The 5,588-nt window shown below is 43.4% G+C and overlaps 1 pseudogene; it reads left to right on the forward strand.

Moving 5' to 3' along the window:
* Positions 1 to 5,126: 5,126 nt before the first annotated feature.
* On the forward strand, positions 5,127 to 5,245 carry LOC134950119 (5S ribosomal RNA; annotated as a pseudogene).
* The last annotated feature ends 343 nt before the right edge of the window (positions 5,246 to 5,588 follow it).

A 5,588-nucleotide genomic window follows, 5' to 3' on the forward strand; every position in this document is an offset into this window, starting at 1 on the left:
GGAGCAGTTCCTCAGGTGTTATGTCTCCAAGTGTCAGACTGACTGGGTGGCTTATCTGTCCATGGCGGAGTTTGCCTATAACAACGCGGCTCACTCTGCTACAGGGATCTCTCCCTTCCTTTGTGTGTATGGGCATCATCCTAAGGCCAATTCTTTTGACCCCCTGGACTCCACGCCTGGTGGTTCCTCTGTGGTTTCGGTCCTTAGAGGTATTTGGAGGAAAGTGAAGAAAGCCCTTGTGTCTGTGTCATTAGTGACCAAAAGGGTTTTTGATAAGCGGAAAAGACCCTGCAGCTTCAAATTAGGAGACTTCGTCTGGTTGTCTACCAAGAATTTGAAGTTGAGACAGCCATCTCATAAGTTAGGCCCCCGGTTCATCGGTCCTTATAAGATCACTAGGGTTATCAATCCGGTGGCATTTCAGTTAGATCTACCCCGTTCTTTGGGTATCAATAAAACATTTCATTGTTCCCTTTTAAAACGGGCGATTAGTAATCCTTCTTCCAGTGGAAGACCTTCCCCTCTTCTGATACGTGGCCAGAGGGAGTTTGTTGTTGAAAGGATTCTTGACTCCAAGATGGTTCGGGGTCGGCTGTCATTTTTGGTGCACTGGAAGGGGTATGGCCCGGAGGAGCGGTCGTGGGTGCGCAGTTGTGATCTTCATGCCCCCAGACTGTTACGCTCTTTCTTCTCGCAGTTCCCCGATAAACCCGGTGGTAGGGGTTCTTTGACCCCTCGTCAGAGGGGGGGTACTGTTAGGGTCTCCTGCTCTGTGCTGCCACGTCGTCATGGCAACCGGGAGACAAGTGCTAGCGGAGTAACCCGAGCGTAGCTGATACTCCGGTTCGGGTCTTTTGCTGTGCAGTGGTTACAGGCTCTGTGCACGGCAGGGGATCCGGTGCTGGTTTTTGTGCTCACAGTCTGTGAGGTCTGAGTGGGGCGTGGACAGCACCTGCTATATAAACCCTCTTCTCAGGTTAGGCAGATGCTGCTGAATCTTTGTTGGTTAGTCAGTTCCTGAAAGCTAGCTAGTACTGTGTAAACTTTGTATTTGTTTGTTGCTTACTGCAAATAGGCCTTGGGATTTGGTATTACAGTCTGCCAATCCAGACCTAGCAGTAAGACTGGAGTCAGTCGTTTAACCTGCTGGGGTTCTTTTGCTACTCTGTGAACCTAGCAAGTTTGCGGCTGTATTCTCAGACTTGCCTGCCAAAATCCTCTCACTGTGCAAGGTGTTCAGGTGTCAGTTTAGTGGCAGTAAGCTGAACCAGTGCACTGCAAGTGAGGACTAGGATTGTGGAGACTCTCCTTGTGTCTATTATTCCATCTCTGACCAAGGAGTTTACTGCCACACCCGTTGGTAACCCTTTAGGGTTTTGCTGTTGCCCTTAGCAACAGCATTTCAGGTTCTCTACGTATTAAATCACTACATCTCGCTTCTTTCCATCTGAGCATTCCTAATACTAGGGAGACACCCAGTTTCTTAGCCTTTGGGCTTCTCTGTTCACTTTGTGTTTATTTTGTTACCCTATCACCTTCTGTGTATGTAATGTCATATTCCCCAGTCTGTCTGTGAGTTCATTTGTTTTGCATCCCTCACCGTTCAGACACCAGTACATTCCTGCTGGCACTGGTGTGCATAACAATACCACTGATGTACTTCAAAAATTACATGACATCAAACTGGACGCCAACCACCTTTTGGTTACCCTCGATGTTGAATCTTTATAGCATCGATCATCAGGTGGGCATACAAGCTGTGCAGTACTTCCTCGGTATGGCCGATGACAGCGATTTTCACAACTTCCTGATTGAACTTCTGGAATTCGTACTTACTCGCAACTACTTCACCTTCAATGACCACTTTTTCCTTCAGATCCGGGGCACTGCGATGGGTGCCGCTTGTGCCCCTACTTACGCCAACCTTTATTTAGGCTGGTGGGAAAGAGAAAGTGTCATGCATCCTGATAATGACAAATTCACTCAACATATCTTAGCTTGGTGGCGTTACATAGACGACATTATCCTGATCTGGGAAGGTGATGAGAAATTACTACTATCCTTTATTGCAGCGTTAAACTGCAATAATATCAATCTTAAACTTACATACCATATCAGCACCAATCAAGTATCCTTTCTGGATCTCAATATATACAAAACTCCGGATGGCCTCATACAAACCGAATTGTATCGAAAGACCACAGCCACCAATAGCCTTCTCCATCAAACCAGTTCTCATTTTCCACCCACCATCACCAATATCCCCAAAGGGGAGTTTCTGCGCCTTAAGAGGAACTGCTCAGATCCCAATACCTTCAGATTGAAGAGTAATGAACTCACCTCAAGACTACTAGAACGAGGCTACAGCCATCGCTCTATCAAAAGAGCTAGATGGCACACCAATCAAATACCCAGGGATACCTTGATTTTCCCTAACAAGGAAACTGCGAATTCACCCACACAAAACAACACTCTAAGATTTGTGGGCACTTTCTGTAAGGAGTGGAAATTGATTAAAGAATCCATTGACAAACATTGGTCAATTCTACACTTGGATGAGGATCTTTCCAAGACTATTGGACAGAAGGTATCCATGAGCTGGAGACATTCCAGAAATCTCAAGGAAAGACTAACTAGTAGCCACTATACCAAGAATCCAAAGAAAATCACCACTCTCAAAGGCTCTTTTCCTTGCGGAAATTGTAAAGCATGTTCTCATATGACCAAAATGTTCACCATACGGGACCGCAATGACAACCTGCTAACCATCGAACAATTTATCAACTGCAATGCTATTGGAGTTGTGTACTGCATCTACTGCAGTTGCAACATGAAATACGTGGGCATCACTACAAGGGCCCTAAAACAACGTATTTTAGAACATGTTGGGTCCGTGAGGAACGCCTCAACTGATCTCTCAAAACACAAAAAATTGACCTCAGTCGCACGCCACTTCCATTCCACCATGGGGGTAACCCGAATGACTTGAAAGCCTTTGGACTAGAGAAAATCAGCTTGGGAATACGTGGTGGTGACCTCATGAAAGAGCTATTGAGACATGAATCCGAATGGACTTTCAAATTGGATTGCCTAGCACCCAAGGGCATGAATGAATACATAAATTATACGGCTTTTCTTTCAAAAAAAAAATCCAATTTTTCAACACACCTCCTCACTGCATAATACATATATCACCACTTTTCCTTTCTCATAACATTCAATCACTTTCTCTCCTCCTCTGCATTCCTCCCCTCACCCCCCTCTCACCCCCCTCTCCCTCTTCTCCCCATATGTCACACCCAGCTAGTATCACCATTATCCCTTTAACTTACTTATATTCTCGGCCTTACACACATCCACCTATTACCCTTTCCTTTCTCTACACACAGTCCCTTCAGAACCTTACGCATTATTCTCACTTCCACTCCCACACCTTAATTCCTCATTTATTTATTATATGTAACAAATCATTTGCAACTACTTTTTATATCATCAGGTTTTTCAGTCCTACCACAAACCCTCTCTCGCTCTCCCATTTGGGGAATCTGCACATCAATCTCACAACTCAAACACGACAAAGGTTTTTTTGTTGTTTGTTCCTCATGACTTATTATAACAACACTGCTGATTCTCCTACCTGTAGCCGTATTTGTTGCATTTTTACACTTATTTCACAACAGCTATATAATTTTCGTTTGTATTCTTTTGCCTTTTCAGAATTATCCACTTTCAATACTTGTCATCCGCAACCAAAACTCTAACTAACCAAGTTGTCTCTCTCCCCTCTCCCTGTTTTTTGGAGATCTAATATTTCCATTCATTTATCTATTATTTATTATTTTTTATACTTTCTCAGTGCCTCCAATTTGATCTAAGCCCTGAAGATCCGCCACACTAATGCATACTATGGCAATCAGATGAGCTACTAACAAAGCACGAATGTATTGCAACACTTCTAGCCGTGATAAGAACTTTTTCCCGTATACCCGGCCACCTAACAACGGTTACCTAGCAACTCCAGCCTCACAGCGTAATCGGATGACTTTACTTCCGGCCTGACGTCTTTCCATTTGAAACGCAAACTCCGGAACGCACGCGACCACATGACTTCCGGCCAAGAACGACACTTCCGGTCGGACGCGATCGCGGGATCCCGATATACAGAACATCTGAATGAACTACTCTTACGGCAGCCACCTCCTCATGACTTTACATTTACATTTTCAGGTGTAAGAACAGACGCCAGCCTTCTGCTGTTATGATGTTTTTTGATGTCCTTTTTTATCAGCACAATTCCTTTTTTAAAACGAGGGTGATGTCACTATGGACTTCCACCAATCTGAATCCTTAATGATGCCAAGCCCCCCTTGTTCCCTCCCTCCTTTGCCATAAATACGGCAGCCTTTCCCTTATGCCCTGACACAGTGAACAAGCCACCCTGGTGAAACGGTCCGTCTGTGCTCAGTGATGCTGAACTCTCTTTAGTTCAGATCACTTCTTGGGACTCCCTGGTATTGTATGTGCCCATTAGGACTCCAATTATCATGTTATTTAACTGATACTGACACATAATCAATATTGTTTTTTCTATGTTTGCTATTTTTGATCCTTAATTACTGTTCTAAACCATTTTTTGGTTTTCCTTTTAAATGTAATACTTTTTTGCAGAATCCCTTCTGCATAAACAGGGTCTTATACCCATTTTGGTAAACTTTTACTTTATTACCATGCAGCCTGTGTTTATTTTCCTTTCTCCAATTAATCGTTGATTTCATGATTGTTTTATTTCATAATCTACTTATTATTTTTTGATAATTTGTGATCTCACCACATTACCATTTCTTCTCCTTCCCTTTTTCCCCCCCCTTTTTTTCAATAGGTGAGCCTAACCCACCTCTCTCATCCACTGTCCGCTATATATTTATATAAGACAGTGGACAGCAGAAGGCAGGGTTTCCTCCCTATTCTGAGCATATCTCACTTCTATTTTTAGTACCCTCTCATCCAGATGCGAGACCACTCTCTGCAATGCTCACAGCAACAGAGAATCTGCGCTAGAAACTGGACAGCAGAAGTACCTTGTTGCTCACTACTCATTACACTCTCTCATTTGTGTCCTTGTGTTTTATTACTGCCATATTTCAGCAGCAACGCCCAATCTCATCCGACCTTGGAAGCTAAGCGCTGACAAGCCTGATCAGTACCTAGTAGGGTGACCTCTTGGGAATATCAGGTGCAGTAAGGTTGTGACCTCTGATCACAAACAGCAGAAGTGTTAGAGTAATTTCTTAACCTACCTATTCCTTATCCAACTTTCCCGCTAACCTTCTATTTATCAATAATTGGCTTTGCCCTTGGGTTTATTTATCAGTGCTCTTTTGTATCTCCAATAATCATATTCTTCTCTTAAATGCTTTGTTATCTATAAGGATCTAGTCTTTTAGCAAACAGAATCTCTACCAGGTGATTACCCTCAGTCATTTGACATCTCAATTATGAACCTTTGTGCCTTTTATCTATTTTCATGAGGTATTTAGACTAGGTGTCTACCTACAACTATCACTGCGGTGATTATATGTACATATCGT

Source organism: Pseudophryne corroboree, chromosome 8, assembly GCF_028390025.1.
Source record: "Pseudophryne corroboree isolate aPseCor3 chromosome 8, aPseCor3.hap2, whole genome shotgun sequence".
NCBI classification, from domain to species: Eukaryota; Metazoa; Chordata; class Amphibia; order Anura; family Myobatrachidae; genus Pseudophryne; species Pseudophryne corroboree.